Raw genomic sequence first — 17,132 nt, forward strand, 5'->3', positions numbered from 1 at the left:
CCAGAAAGCCTCAAGCAAGTAGGTAAGAAGACAGATATCTACAACGCCATTAGCAGGACTTCTGCCAACTACTTTCTCTGGAAAAATCTTCTTTTGCTAAACAAAGTGGCATAGTGAGAGGCTTCTTGCTGAGTTCCTCCCAAGTTTCTTGGTGGCTTTCAAGTCCCTTTTAAATAACTTCTTTTAACTATTAAAAATATACAGGCAGGGTTACTTATTGATGAAGCAGTCTATTAGTCATGTAAAGGCAGCATTAACTTGGTGCCTTTTTACATTAAACTCATACAAAGAATATTAAAAGCCTTGACAAGAAAAAAAAAAAAACTTGACAAGATAGACAAAAACATCCTTGCATGTAGATCTCTGGAACATTCCCAGAGTGAGCGAACAAATGAGTTCTCTTATTTCCCAGAGAACTGGGGGCTTTGTTTTTGTCAGAACTTCAAAGAATACAAAGCATCATAAATACATGGAGCAAACTTCAACAAACAAAACCTTCCGGCCTTTGAATCCATTGTGAGTAACACACATAACATGAAGGAAAGTAGGCTGCAAGAGTCTGGGTAATAGCAGAAATTCACCAAAAAAAAAAAAAAAAGCGCTGTGTAACATGGTGCTAACAAAACACAGTTGTTTCACTGGTAGCCAGTTGGAAGGAAACAAGTGCCGTATCAGTTACCTAATGGTCTGTGGAGGCGCCTTATAAATACTACTAGTGCCACCTTCTGGTCATCTGATGCTACTGCATGCCCCTTATCCCATCTTGGCCTCATTTCCCCCAAGCCACTGAATAACGTGTGTCCTAGAATCATGGACTAAATAGAAAAAAAGATCTGCAGAGCTCTCTACAGATCTTCACAGATTACGGAGACCCCAGACCAACCTGCCTTCGTGCTGACGTTTAATACTGACTTTTGAGACCACAGGGTGGCTACGTTGGAAAGACCAGAATCGCTTCTGACCTTATTTTTTGGCTCCAAAAGCTTGAGAATTCTGTAAACCAGAGAGATAGGATTATACAACTAGATTTCCACCCCCTCACAGCTCTCTTCATGCCCCAAAGATAGCCAGGCAAAGGGAAGTCATTGGACAAGTTGAAAAAGATGAGAGGTATGTTACTGTTCGGAGCCACTTTTCCCTGATAGTGAAGAAAGAGACTCTTGGGTTTGGAACCAGGTTTCTTTAGGCAGGTTGCCATGCTCCTGATGAGAGCATTTTAGGAGTCAGAGGTTGGTAGGAGAAGTAGTTTCTCTTCTGTTTTATAACACTTGCTGCAGAAGTGAGTCTCAGGAAATAAACAGAGGAAGTGCCCAGAACCTGCTGGGAAAAGCCCACCTACACAACCACAGGAATAGAACCAGCCTTGCTCTTCACACACAGACATTCTCTGCCTTATCTGCCTTCATCCTCAATCACATTCTGGATACAGAGCAGGGCAAGGCCTGGCCACAAGGTTTCAAGGAGTAAGATCAGGAAGGGAAAGCTTAAAGCACGACAGGGAGGTGAGGCCCCGTGGGAAATACATTAGGGCCTGGGGGGAAAGTGAAAGTTTCATAGTGTCTTCCTTGACTGAGATCAGAGCCTGGCCTGCCTGTGCTAAACCCTTTGCTTCTGATTTGAAAAACATTTGGCTTCCTGAAGAGTAAAAACTATTAAGGGCCTTTTCGTAATCCATCTTGCACATCTTCAGAATTGACGTCAGCAAGTCACGAAGGGAGTTTCTACCAGTCCTCCCTGGGCGGAGTGATGATGGCAATGATACAGGGCCATTGTGGCCCAGGATCCCCAAGGGGAGGGAAAGGAAGGATGTTCACAGGGATCTTCTGGGCTCTGTCAGGAAGAGGGAGAAACACATCCCTCTAAGGAAAAAAAGGCATTTGTCTCAAAGAAAAATGGCTGTACTGGGGGGAAATGTCATACTTAATGAAGCTAACCAATGGTAAAGGAAGCAAGCTGCAATCTCTTCAGAATGTTAGAAAAATAATGTTTATGTTTAGAAGATGTTGTTATCATTTACAATTATAGCTGCCATTTGTTGATGGACACTGTTTTCCTTTAATCATAGAGGCGTTTATTACCCCTGTTCTACAGATGATCAAACTGAGGTTCAAGAAAGTTCAGTAACTTTCCCAAGGTCAACAGGGAGTAGGCAGAAATAATCCCAGTTCTGTCTCAGTCCACTCCACCCCCAGCTTCCATGATTCGAGCAGTTGGTTTGTTCTCATGAAATTAAGCTTGCACATGAGCACATGTACTGAGATTCTCACATTTTGGAAACTGAAGACTGGAAAGACAGACTTCCACATTGACATCAGAGATTGGCAGACTCACGCTTACAAACAAGTGACCCCTCCAAACTCCCAGTTGAAATGGACCAGGATGGCCAGGGCTGCCTCTATCAACAGCGCTTCCTGCAGCTGGAACCATGGTAGCTGTTTCACCTCTTGCCAAGTCAACAGCCTGAAGTGCACTGCCCATTCTCAGCCCCACATAGTCATCATCTCACTGTTAGCTTTTCTGTCTCCTGTACTTTTTATTTGGACCCTTCCAAGGTGAGAAAGGGGTCTACAATTTATAGCAGGTAGATGTTTTACACTGAGCCTTGACAGGGAATTCACCAGACTCCTCCAGCAGAAGCCAGCCAGCAGGACACTCGATGATCAAGAGAGTTAGGGAATATCTCCACAATGACCTGAGAAGACACCAAAAACAGCACAGGGACCCAAAGACTGGCTATCCCATCCTGATTTCCTTAAGGTACCCTGTGCTGATATGTACATGGCACCTCGGAACAGAAAGTGAAGAGGCAAATATTCAAAAGGAGAGAAATAACCTAACTTTGAATCTTGAATGAAATGAATATTTACCCCAAAGACCCTGAGCTAACTTAAGAGAGACTATTTCAAAACACAAGAGGGGCAACTGGGTGGCTCAGTCAGTTAAGCGTCTGACTTCAGCTCAGGTCATGATCTCACAGCTCATGAGTTCGAGCCCCACGTCAGGCTCTGTGCAGACACCTCAGAGCCTGGAGCCTGCTTCGGATTCTGTGTCTCCCTCTCGTTCTGCCCCTCCACTGCTTGTGTTCTCTCTCTCTCTCTCTCTCTCTCTCTCTCTCTCTCTCTCAAAAAAATAAACAAACATTAAAAAATATTTAGAAAAAAAAAAGAAAACAGAAGAGACAAAGTTACCAAGATACTAAGAACTGGAAAGTTTTAGATTTATTTTTCTTGCTCCCAAATGGAATAAGGGATTGAGGAAAAGATGAGGTCACTTACGGAAAATAAAGAGTACTGGTTTTGGCTGGGGGGGGGGGGGGGGTTGCACATTTAAGTTGTAATATATAAATGTTGTCTCACCTGTGCCTGTGTATTAGTTTGTGTTTTATGTTAGATAGCCTGATTTCCTTTTTGACATGCCAATCCACACAAGGATTTCAGCAAGGCATTTTTATAAAGTCTCCCCTGGTATCTTTGTGGACAAGGTGGAGAAATGTAGGCTGGATGATAAAACACTTAGGTGAACTCTCAAGCTGCCTATATTTTGTTCCTTTTTGGACACCAAATTTTCAGGGAGACACTGACAAAGTGGATTTTCCTGTAACAAAATGGTCAGAATGACGAAGAATCTGGTAATCCTGTCCTAGGAGGGAAAGAATGTTTTATCTTAGAAAAATGAAGGCTCTGGGTGGAGGCGGGAAGGAGGTATGCATTGGTGATAGAGTGGAATGAGTGCTCTCTTGGAGGCAACCAAGGTTCAAATCATGAATCTTCCTTACTACAAAATTTTTTTGTGTCCTTACCATGCACTTACCATGCTCTCTATTGTAACTCCATTTTTTGCAACAATATCTACAGGGCAGGGTGAGCAACGCAGCATACTGGAAGACACAGAGCCAGGGCTAGAGAGAACTGGGTAGCACAACTAGGAAACCTGGGGAAAGGATCAGCAGCCCCAGGGAGGTGTTACTATTCACCAAGTAAGTTCCTAGTCTAGATAGGGCATTTCGGGAGTTATTCCAGATGGAAAGCAACAGGGTTCTAATCACCAAGATGCAGAGGGAATGTGGTCAATGGGCAAATGGGGTGGAAATGGTAGGAGGGGTGAATCTGGAGTACGTCTGTAACTGAGAAAGATCCTTCCAAGAACTGATGGGGATGTTTGCAAACAAGGCTGAAACCCTGGATGTGGATCTGACAGGAATACACAGAAATCAATCCCCTGCCAGCTTGGCTCGAAGGGAGGATTTCCCAAAACCTTACTGAAGGAGATGTGGAGAAAGCCCAGAAAAAGGATCTGTCTACCCCAAGGGAGATATATCTATTGGACCAGCGACGCCTGCAATTCCACTTCAGGATGATCATTCCTTTGGCTTAAATGTAAACGGTCCTTAAGTATTTCTTATCAAAATGTCAGCGTTCTTGGGAGAAATAATACATTAGGCATTACAGTGCATTAATAGCTTAATGAGGCTTGGTTCCAGAAGACGTACTCATTTTCAGTAGTGACAGCTAATGGGGATCCAGGCTGCAAGGTCAGGTATCTTCTTTGTTTAGTTTAGATGATTGTTTGGGGGAGCCAGACGAGGGCAAGGTGCACCACCTAGGGCCAGCGGGCCTAGGCAGGCAGAGCAGGGAGGACCCCGCACATCTGGAGGCAAGGACAGGTAGAGAATGAGGATGAGCCCCAGAAACAGGAGAGGGGCAGTGGAAGGGAGGTCTGAGGGCCCCTTAGGCAAACCTCATCCACATCATAGTTCAGTCGAGGGCCAGGCTGGTCTATTGCTGCTTTATTTCACATCTCTTTGCCAACAGCAAAATAAACATGCACTGATTCAGTGAGTTCCTTCCATCATTTGAAAAAATGCTGCTTAACAGAACAGCTGAAAGGAGACCATTTGTTCATTCATAAGGCATGACGTTGCGATGATTAAACTGGTTTATCTGAGGACCTTCCATCTAAAATGCAGACATTTGCCTTTTGCAAAATGCAAAGAGCTGATCTCTCCTCATCTTCTTTCATACTCAGAACCTACGAAAATCAGAGGGAGGGCGGGGGGATGCCCAGGAAGCCAAAAGAAATGCTCCAAAGTCAGTGTATGAAATACATGCGTTTGAATTACGTGCCAGCATTTCAGGTCTTCCCAGCTTAGAAACAGAAACTAAGAAGGAAGCCCAGAAGTCTCTTAGAAGCAGGTACCCTGACAGTTCTCAGAAGTGACAGTTACCAGAAATAGAGACATACCACAAAATTAAGAGAGCTTAACAACTTGGGGTCATGTGCACAGAGGAAAAGATCTCTAGTTGTTTCAAAGTCCATGGGGACACAGAAAGCAGAAGTTCATGGCTGAGGCAAAGTTACTGGGAAAAGAATAGAATGGGATGAAATAATTCTAGGAATACTGACCTCGAATGAAGCCTCACGACCTTTATTTTCTGTGTCCTATATGGGCATCCTTCTAGAAAGTGAAATTGTTTAATATCTCAAATGCATCCCTACGCACTGATAGAGTTAATAAATATTACACTGCCACCGCATTCATGATTGGACTCGTGAGAGGTTAAGTCATCACCAGTAAGGTGCTGCACGAGGGAAAAACTAATGCGCAAAGGATTAATACCTCACGTAAATTCAGACATGAAGAGGCCTCAAGTATCTCCCAACAAACACAAAGACGGACAGGGGATTTACTCTAGAAATAATATGACACAAAAAGATTCCAGAGAGAACAGATTGGAGAACCACCAAGCTGACATATCGGTGACGGTCCCTCAATTTTAAAGCCTAGAGGTGAGTGTGAGACCTTGGAGATTCCTTACAGAATCGGGTAGCGGTCTTCTCGTACTAGTTCACCTGCTTAGATCTGGCCTTGACATAGGTACGCTCATACAAGTATTCCTCTCCACAGACAGCAAAGTACCACCTGTCTGACAGGAAGAGTTCATACCACACCTCTAGTGGGCTTGCATCAAAAAGACACCCTTGCTAATGGAGCACCATTTGTGAGAGGTTCACTGAGACTCCTAGGACCGAGATGGGGAGGAGACAGAATATAAAAAGCACATTTCCTATTTAGTCCACTCCATCCCAATAAACATTTTCAGAAAAGCTTATATGTGAAGAATATTAAATATGATTAGCCTTAGGCAAATCCATATGGAAACTGCAAAATCTATCAAGCACTGAAAACAGTAAGTTTTATTAACCCAGGTAGGGCTTTTACAAAATATTATTTCTTTTTTAATAAACTATCTAGGGGGACAAGAAAAGTACATGCTTTTAAATATGATGCATTTGGGTAGACATTTACCGTTGCCTTTCCAGCTTCCATTATGCCTTCCTAGGACCTTGATTTTCAATTGAGAACTTATCCCTTGCTGTCTTTCTATCCACTGGACTCCTGAGGGTTCCACTGACCCAACAGAAATCAATGATCCAGCCTCAGTCAACCAGTGTGTAGTATTTCCCTACATCACAGTAAAGGTTCAGAGGTGGGCATGTGATCCAAATCATTTCCATCAGCGTGAATGGCATAAGCTTTACAGGATCCACTGAAAAAGAGGCAGATGGTAGTGAGGCATAAAGCTGCAGCAAGGGGGCTGACCACAGAGGGAAGACAATCTAGAGGAAGGAAATGAGAGACAGAGAGAAACAGAGTCCTGGTGACACCGTTTAAGCCCTGTCCTCCAACAGCTGGACTCAAACCTCTCACTTTTGACAAGCATTGAATGCCCCTCTTGCTAAGCTCATCTGTGTTGGTTTTCTGTTAATAACAACTAAAATCAATGACTGTAATGATTTCAGATAAATGAGATGCTAGTCAATAGAAATGAACATTCATGGAGCCAATATAATTGCACATCGGTTAATACTTTTCACTTAGATCTCAAAATCATGTTTTCTTCTTATGCTAAACCTCAGGAATTATGAGTTCTTCCTGAAGACAGGACTCCCAGGTTTTGCAGCTGTAATCTACAGCACATTGGAATATTCTTATTGCCTTCTTTAAAAACCCTGAAATGCGGGGCGCCTGGGTGGCGCAGTCGGTTAAGCGTCCGACTTCAGCCAGGTCACGATCTCGCGGTCCGGGAGTTCGAGCTCAGAACCTGGATCCTGTTTCCGATTCTGTGTCTCCCTCTCTCTCTCTGCCCCTCCCCCGTTCATGCTCTGTCTCTCTCTGTCCCAAAAATAAATAAAAACGTTGAAAAAAAAATTTAAAAAAATAAATAAAAAAAATAAAAACCCTGAAATGAGAATTTTTTTTCCACTTAATTTTCCTTAATTTTTTTCTCACTAGAATTTCCCTCAATGTTCTCTTAAAATTTCCTTAACTCTTCTTCACTGAAATCAAATATGAAACATTTCCTCTACAATAAAAACTTTCTCTGAAATTGCAAGGACTGGGGCGTGTGGGTGGCTGAGTCGGCTAAGCGTCCAACTCTTGACTTCGGCTTGGGTCGTGATCTCACGGTTCGTGAGTTTAAGCCCCACATTGGACTCTGTGCTGACAGTGTGGAGCCTGCTTGGGATTCTGCCTCCCTCTCTCTCTACCCCTCCCCCACTTGCTCTCTTTCTCTCACTCAAAATAAATAAAAATAAACTTTAACAAAAAAAAAGAAAGAAAGAAAATTGCAATGACTGAAAACAGTGGGATTTTAATGGTGAATAATTCATAAATTATTCTTAGGGATCATTCTCAAAAATAATTATTACACTCAGCATATATAACATGAAATAATGTATAAAATGTATGGAAATTGTTTAAAAAGTGAGTAGGGCCCCAATCCAAAACCAACCAAAAAAATTAAAAGAAAAACTGCCTGCAAGTATAATAAACACATTTCACAAATGTCCTTACCCACTGATATGGGTCTAGTGCAAAGGGTGAGTCAGCCTGAAACTCACTTCACCCTACGTCAACCTCAGAGCCAGTCCTGGGACCTACTGGCAAGGTTACTCTAATTCCCCTTGGCTCAACCCAACACAGCCGTGCTCATATGCCCTGAAATGGAAAAAGCCTTTGAAGTAAACTCTCCAAATGGGCATAAAGTGCCTACTGAAACCAAGAAAACTTCCTCATTGTGGGGCTGACCTCGCCACTCTGCCCACACTCCCCAGAGGTACGGACAGTAGCTAGAGCTGAGGAAGTGTGCCATTCAGCAGTTTTGTGCGAACAAAATTTGAGAAATGTGCACAATATGTGTGGAAGCCATTGTTCATATCTAAGCTTATTAGCTGTAAGAGTTCCTGAGAGGGAAAACGGAATCCCCTGGGAGGAGGGGAGGTTTGAGGGGGCTTCCCGGAGGAACCTTCACGGCAGGCCTCATTTCATTACAAATGACTTCACCAGAGGCCTAATGAGAGGAGGTCACAGGTATTGACCTTTCTTCACCGTCTGTTCCCATTTGTTTTATGGAGGAGAGAAAATGCCAATGCTCTCCTCATCCTTGAGCCTCAACAAATTCATTCTGCAGATTTTTGCATGGAAGGGCAGACTTTTAAAACAACAACAACAAAATGTCATTGGAACAGACTTAAGCTTTGTTCACAGACAGACTGATTGCTTACCTGAGCCGCAGTGGATTACTTCCCCCCCCAGCCCTGTCATTTCTTACAAGGGAGGCCTTGTCAGAACTTTTATGGCCTAACACATCCTTGAATACCACCCACCTCTAATAACACGGCAACACAGTTCACAGAGGGGACTCCACAGGACATGGGAAGAAAACAGAGTAATAGTTTACAAATGCAGTTATGGGATTATTAGGCTAATGTATGTAAAGTAAGGTATAAATAATCCAAAAGAGTGGATGTTCCAAAATCTAGCTATATTTGCCTATGTATATATGGTTAAGTATGTCTGTCAATTGGTGTATTTGTTTTCATTCAGTAAATATTAACTAAATATTTTTTTGTCAGGCACTGTGCGAGGTACTAAATACACATGCACACACACAAAAAAAAAAAAATAGAAAAGGAATATCTGCCCTCAAAAGTTTCTCCCTCTGGTAAGGAAAACAAGAAAATAGACAAAGCTCTATAAAGTTTAACTGAAGAGTGTAGAATATTAAGGAGAATGAACATATTTAGGTACAAGTGTTAACAGAACAGGTCACATGGCTAAGTGCCAAGAAGCTTCTCAAGAAGATTCTACTTTGGTAAATCTCCAGGTACGAGGCTTGCCGTGCTCCCTGGGAAGCTCAGATATCTGATTTTGTCAGCACACTGACCATGAATCTGTCTCTGGGACATTAAGTTTTATTAACTGAGCTTAACTGGGAATTCTAATTCTAATTAACAAGTTTACACTGAAACTTGCATTGTCTTGAGTATCATGGACGGAGGGCTTGAGGAGGTGAAGAGCCACCTTACTCTGCTTCTGAAGACAGCTCTACATACACATTCTCAACCTCGATTGTATTCAGAAGAGTGTTTATTTTTTTTTTTAATGTTTCATTTGTTTTTGAAAGAGATAAAGAGAAAGAATGTGAGCAGGGGAGGGGGAGAGAAAGACGCAGACACAGAATCCAAAGCAGGCTCCAGGCTCAGTGCTGGCAGCCCGATGTGGGGCTTGAACCCACGAGCCATGAGATCAACACCTGGGCCAAAGTCGGACGCTCAACTGACTGAGCCACCCAAGCACCCCATAAGAATGTTTAGATAAGTAGAGTGAAAGCTAGAGAAAGTATGCAAATGTAACACGTTTGATGACTTCAGGCTATGGTGGCATAAGAAATCCATGTGCACACTGGTGAGACCTGCTAAGAATACCTGGATGGTTAACACAATAGTCACCCTCCCCCCAGCTAAGGCAATGGCATGCTTTTCCTGCTGACCAACCTACTTCCTTACCAACTCTTTTTAAAGTTTAAATATACGTGACTTTTATGTATATAACTTTTATATGGAACATATTTCTCTGACTACAGATACCTTAAGAACAAAACAGGGGCGCCTGGATGGCTCAGTCGGTTAAGCGGCCGACTTCGGCTCAGGTCATGATCTCACAGTCTGCGAGTTCGAGCCCCGCGTCAGGCTCTGTGCTGACAGCTCAGAGCCTGGAGCCCGTTTCAGATTCTGTGTCTCCCTCTCTCTCTGCCCCTCCCCTGTTCGTGCTCTCTCTCTGTCTCAAAAATAAATAAATATTTTAAAAAATTTAAAAAAATTAAAAAAAAACAAAACTAAAATTACCTGTGATCTCCTAGATTTTGGGAAGCATTTCCACCCCTCCATCCTTATAACATTTGCATAGACAGATGATACATGTATGTATATATTTGCACACATACACCCATCTACATATATTTACATATGTACCGTGGTAAGCTAAGGGCTCTGGAATGTTTCATGTCAGCATGGTGGCATACCCAAAGATATCTCAGCTCAGCATCTAAAATAATTGACAAGTAACTTAAGTATTTCCAATAGTCTTCTGCTAAAAAAGGAAAAAACAAAATAGGAACATATTTAGCAGAAATTCTTAAAAACCCTCTTACCTCATTTGATTGATTGTCTCAGTGTCTCACCCCTACAATTCTCTCCCACCCCCAAAAAATTTATTCCCTTCAAAACTCACTCGGTTTTTTCAAACCAATAAACTTTCTTACTTGCTCTGTCTTCTTCTTGGTCCTTTTGCAGTGTGAATCTGGCTATTCCCCATCAGCATCAGCACCAATCAGCATCAACTTTCCCCACTAATCTGGAAGCAAAGTGAAGGAAGTGAACATGTCTTTTCTTCTTTCCAACAGGGCCCCAGTACCAAGCACAATGTGTTTAAAACATTTGTTGATCAATGAAAACACACACACACACACACACACACACACACACGGTTTTAACAGAATTGAATCAATCCTCATATACCTTTGAATCACTTGCATTTTACATTGGGACCAATTTCCCAATCATAACAATTTCTTCCTGCAGACCCTTGTTACTGGTTGCCTAATATTCCATTACACAACTGCTCCATAATTTCATCATTTCCCAATTTGGATGTTTCCCTTTTCTCTGCATAAATAATGCATCAGTAAACATCTTTGCACAAAATCACCTCTGATTATTCCTTTAGAATGATTTTCAGCAAGTGGAATCATTGGACTTGAACATGAACTTCTTAAGGTCTCAGCACAGACTTCCAAACTGCTTCACAAAACAATCGCAATTTCAATTCCACAGCACAGTGTATTGGGGTTTTTTGTTTTTATCTTTTCAAAATTGAAATTTAAAAAACAATATATTTCTTTTGGCTATATTAATACCTTCAGTAAGACTGACTTGACCTGGGAGACAATATGCGTTAAATCTTATATGTCACACAAAATTTCCTAGGTGACCCCATGTCCTCTATTTCCAAGTTGATGCCTCACATGTTTTTGGTAACAAGGTGAAGTATAAATGAATATAGTCTCACTAAGTTCTAGAGGAGCACTGCTCTCTAGAGGAGCAGCACTCACTGCTGCTCCCAGGGGAAATAACTGAAGACAACCCCATGTACAATAAGAAAATGTAAGAAAAGCCCTGGAGAGGACATGGAAGGCTTTTTAGAGGAGAAAAGTGATCAAAAGCTTTGAACAAAAGTTCTTCAACAGTTAGACAATGATGATAAGTGCACATGCAGGACTGCTACATTAGTGGCCCCCAACACACCACACATCATGGTATGCAGACCCTGTACAGTCCTTTCCCATGCTGACTCTGAGCTGGGCCATGTGACCTGCTTGGGCCAAGGGAATATCAGCAAATAGGACACCGGGGAGGCTCTCCAGGCACCTGCCCATTAGGACTTGCCCACCCTCACACAAGAAGTTCAAATGAAACATCACAAACAGAGGGGCGCCTGGGTGGCTCAGTCAGTTAAGAGTCCTCTTAATCTCCACTCAGGTCATGATCTTGTGGTTCATAAGTTCAAGCCCCACATCAGGCTCTGCAGTGACAGCACAGAGCCTGATTACGATTCTTTCTCCCTCTCCCTCTGCCCCTCCCCTGTTTGTGTACACACTCTCTAAATAAATAAACTCAAAAAAAAAAAAAAAAGATCACAAAGAGAGAGATCAGTGATCCCAACTAATCCAACTAAGGCCCCAGACACATGCGTAAGGCAATAGTGGAGCCCCTAACCCCAGTCAAGTTGCCAAACGACCACAGTCACAGGTAAAACATAAGTAAGACCAACAGAAAAACCGTGCAGATAAATCAGTGTTGCCTTCATCCATCAATCTAGGGAATGTGTTACACAGCAACTGACAACTGGTCCAGCACATTCTAGGCATAAAAAACAGCATTCCTTCAACATTTACTGAGCACTTAGAGTAGTATCCTACGGCCCTAAAGGAGAGATTCATGTGTTAATTGAAAAACAAAAGCAAAAACAAAAACAAAAACAAAACAAACACAAAACCTATACAGTGTGACAATGGCTGTAATATTTGATAGGTGGAGGCACAAAGGAAGGGGTTCTCTACTCTACTTTGGTTAGTCAGAAATTTCACATGAACTCTGCCTTAAAAAACACGACCAGGCAGACTATGAAGAAAAAGATTCTACAGGCTGGAGGAAACAACGATGGTGTACAGATGAGAAACAAAAGAGGATGTTCAGGAACCTGCACATGATTTTCTCCAATACAAGGGCAAGCAAGAGAAAAGCAGAATTAAAGTTCTTCAGACTCTGACAAGGACTACATAAATTCTCAGTATCTCCATTTTACAGACATGATGTGGGAAAGTAAGGATAGAAGTGAGTATGCTCTTAAGCTTACACCACTCTGCCTTCCTAGAATGTCCATGTATTTGGATCTAAACGCATCCTGGTTTATAAATGTCATATTTCAGCTTGACCTTAGAGGTAAAGTATCCAGGTGGGGAGCAGTATGCTGCAGTATTGGAACACATCCCTCTTTGGACACCTTTTTCGGCAACTAGTTCATTCCAAAGGATTCATCATTCTGTGTCTTACCATATAATTCAGCTAGATCTTAGAAACATTTTCTTAAAGTTATCAATAGGAATAAGATATGACTTAACCCAACAAACAAATTTTTAGATGATCTGAGGAATGGATATAGGGATCTGAGTGAAAGCCAACAAGTAACATAAAACCAGCAGCATATTTTCTGTGAATGTACTAATTGTTTATACTAATTAACGGATTGCAAACCACCAAACAAGCCACTAAATTTTTTGATATGAAGAAATAGAGTGGAGAATGAAACAGCACCAGCTAATCCTTAGCTGGCAAGAGTAATTTATTTATCGAGTCACTAAATTCCATTTTCACATAAAGGCAGGATTTTACATTGGTGAGAATATCATATAAAAAATGAAAGAACAAAGTCAAGATGAAATCAAATCTTAATTTGTAAATAACCTATACTGGTGTTGGCCATCCAACAATTTGTTGGGTGTAGAAAAGAGAGAGCTATAACTTGTAATTTGGTCTTGGAAAATGGACTAGGCAGCAAGCTCCAGACCCAGTCCTCCACATCAACACAGATCGTGAACCCTGGCTGCAGAATAGAAGAAGCCCCCCTTAACCTCATCAGCTGTTGATATTTACAGAGGAGTCTCCCTTGCACTCCAGATAAGGAATGACAGCCCATGCCACAAAATTAGTGAGGGTCAATAGAACAAGAGTCAGCAGTTAATCGATTGCAGAAGGAAAGCTTCAGTGAAAGGAGCCAGACCCCTGTTTTCTCAGGATAATCAAATGCCTGACTCATGTAGACTCATAAAATTGACTTGTTTTTTCTTGGTCTAATTGACTGATGCCTGGGTATTATATAAACCTTAGGTGTCCTCCAGATAAGAGTTAATACTATACTACTAAAGCCAGACATCTAATTACTTTCGTTCCACATGAAAAAGAGCCCAGTGAAATGGACGGATGCCTTTTCCACCAACACAAGCCTTTGCTGTGAAAGTGTCAAGGGGCTCTGGGTAAGCTCCACTGAGGAACACCTTCTGTAAGTCACGTGGGTCAGATAAACTTGCAGCTATAAACAGTAAAGATGAAGTTATAACCACAAAATACACTAAACATATAACTGTTATTCTGAATTCTGTTTTGTTTATTCCAAACTGACTCCAGTATTTTATAACTTTAGATCTGAGTTTAAATCATAGAATATTAGACTTAGGAAGGACTTGAGAACTTTTCTAGACTAATAAATCACCCCAAAGAGAAACCTCACGTACACTATCCCTGGAGATTGGGCATAATGCATGATGAAAGGAAAAAGGCAAAAAGCAAATTATTAAAGTAAAAAATAAAACCTCAAAGCAGCATATTTCATATTTGAATAGCTCTAAGTGTAAGAAAATTCTCCCATAAATTGGGGCTGAATATGATTCTTGAAGTTTCCACCCAATGACACTTTTAGAAATTCGTGTGATTAATCCCACACATTTGTTTTTGTGTGCAAACAAAGCCATATAACTGTACTTTGTTATGTTTTGCTCTAGCAAAATTTTTAGCACTTCTGATTTAATTTCTATCTTTATACACAAATATTTTTCAAAACTTTCACTATATATCCTTAAAATGAGTAGTTTCTATATGTGTTTTGTCTAATACCTCCATTAGTAACTGTCTTTAAGCATACCTTCACAACTTGAAAAATTATAAATTATACACATGTATAGTTTTTGCCACTGTACAAGACCTATGTTAATGTCAACTTTTAATAAGATCATTTAGAAAAAATAAAGAGTGCTATACCACACAATAAACATTGCCACTCTATGTAGCTAAATGACTCCCCTCATGCCTCATCCCAAGCTACACATTCTAGCAAAAGAAAATACTTTCTAGAAAGTATTGTGTGGTTGGGTGAGGCACTGTACTGGGGATGATTAAGTTAAATTCTATATACAAAAAGGGGAGACTTTTTGTATATAGACTCCATACCCTTGACTTTACTCAGCTACTGGAATACTAGACATCAAGATCCAACCATGCATGAAACTGGAGGTTCCTGTGAAGAAACAGAACTGCTCGAAGAAAAGGTACAGGAGGGGTGCCTGGATGGTTCAGTCGGTTGAGCATCTGATTCTTCATCTGTGCTCAGGTCATGATGTCACAGTTCCCTGGGATTGAGCCCCCCATCTTGCTCTGTACTCACAGCGGGGAGCCTGCTTAGGACTCTCTCTCTCCCTCTCTCTGCCTCTCCCTCACTTGCTTTCTCTCAAAATAAAAATAAATAAGCTTTAAAGAAAAAAAAAATGGAATAGGTACACTGTTTGGCAATTCCAGAGTGAAAAAACCTGCCCATTGCCTTATTATCCCATTATGAAGCTCACCAGCAGATTGATTAAACCTCAATCATACACACAGAAATTTCATTAAGCTTGTTAGTATCTCATTCCTGACTATAAACAAAGAACAAAAACCATCAGAAATTTCAGAAAGATCTCAGACAAGAAAAACAGAGATCAAACCTAACAGAAAAACAAGGCACTCAGAATGAACACAACACAGGTTAAAATATAAATAAATAAAAGGCAAACAACAACAAAAGGTAAACAGTAATCAGAGTTTAAGAGAATGTATCATACCCTTGAAACAAAAATAATAAGTTATAATCAAAGAATATAAACAGAAAAAAATATCTTGGAGATTAAAAGGTTAACTAAAATATAGTTCCTGGGGCACCTGGGTGGCTCAGTCGGTTAAGCGTCCAACTTGGGCTCAGGTCATGATATCACATTCCGTGAGTTCGAGCCCCACATCAGGTTCTGTGCTGACAGCTCAGAGCCTGGAGCCTGCTTCGGATTCTGTGTCTCCCTCTCTCTCTGCCCCTCCCCTGCTCACGCTCTATCTCTCTCTCTCCCCAAAATAAATAAACATTTAAAAAATGAAAAAAATAAATTCCATACAAGGAGTGGGGAGGAGGGCACCTAGGTGGCTCAGTCACTGAAGTGTCCAACTTCAGCTCAAGTCATGATCTCACAGGTTCATGAGTTCAAGCCCCACATCACACTATCTGCTCTCAGCACACAGCCTGCTTCAGATACTCAGCGCCCCCCCTCTGCCCCTCCCCTAGTTGTGTGCCTCCTCTCTCTCTCTCTCTCTCTCTCTCTCTCTCTCTCTCTCGCAAAAAAAAAAAAAAAATGAAACAGTAATCAGAGTTTAAGGGAATATATTACATCCATGAAACAAGAATAGTATGCTATAAGCAAAGAATATTAAGTGAGAAAGAAAGATATCTTGAAGACAAAAATGTTAGCCAAAAAATAGTTCCATACAGGACTATAAGAAAAAGGTGACAAAATACACCAGAAAGTAGAATTTAAAAATAAAGAGATGGAAAAAAGGGGGAAAAATAGAAAATTAAAATAATATAGAAGTTCCCATATCTAATGAATAAGAGTTCCAAAAACAGAGAATAAAGAGAGAGAACTAAAACAAAAATGATACAAGAAAAAAAGTCTTCAAAACTGAAGGATACGAGTGTCTACAAAAAGGCATATCATCCTGAAATCTCAGATCCCTGGAGGGAAAAGGAACATTTATAAAAGTTTCCAGAAGAAAAACAAAGGGTCAGAAATCAACATGGCATTAGCTTTCCTGATAGGAACTCAGGAAGTTACAAGTGGATGAAACAATTCCTTAATGAGGAAAAAAAAAAATATATATATATATATATACACACACACACACACACACACACACACACATATATTTCTTAACCACAGTAGTATACTCATCAAAACTATCACTCACATTTTCAGACATGCAAGTTCCTGAAAAGCTTTTCGCCCCCCGTGCCTTCCATCAGGAAGCAATTGGAGAAGGGGACCCACCAAAATGAGAGACAAAAGTCAGAAAAAGGAAGGTCTAAGATATAGCAACAAAAAGAGGCAAAGGTAATTCCAGGATAAGATGAAGGGCAGGCAGCAGATCTAGAAAACAATCCACTGCCACAATAATCTAAACAGTGACTATCACACAAAACGTTTACATATAATCATACTGGGACAATGGAAGGAAGGCAAGAGCATGAGTAAGCAGAATGCGAAATTCTTGTCTTTCATAGTAGAAGTCAACAGATAACATCTACAGGTGAAAAACAGAAAGAGCAGTCTGGGCTCACCATTCAGAGATAAGGAAGTAAATGGCAAAGGAAACAGCCCCTG

At 41.1% G+C, this 17,132-nt stretch overlaps 1 protein-coding gene across 5 annotated transcripts in view; it reads right to left on the reverse strand.

Annotated features, from left to right (window-relative positions):
* The window catches only part of DTWD2 (DTW domain containing 2), a 462,321-nt gene that overhangs the window by 319,097 nt on the left and 126,092 nt on the right, over positions 1-17,132 (reverse strand). For 4 of the 5 annotated variants that reach the window (XR_006598135.1, XR_006598134.1, XR_006598142.1 and 1 more), the window contains exon 7: positions 10,605-10,696. The gene's annotated coding sequence lies outside the window, so the exon portion shown is untranslated. Of the gene's footprint in view, positions 1-10,314; positions 10,388-10,604; positions 10,697-17,132 lie in introns of all 5 variants that reach the window. The other variant, XR_006598140.1, reaches the window with a different exon arrangement.

Source organism: Felis catus, chromosome A1, assembly GCF_018350175.1.
Source record: "Felis catus isolate Fca126 chromosome A1, F.catus_Fca126_mat1.0, whole genome shotgun sequence".
Classification (NCBI taxonomy): domain Eukaryota; kingdom Metazoa; phylum Chordata; class Mammalia; order Carnivora; family Felidae; genus Felis; species Felis catus.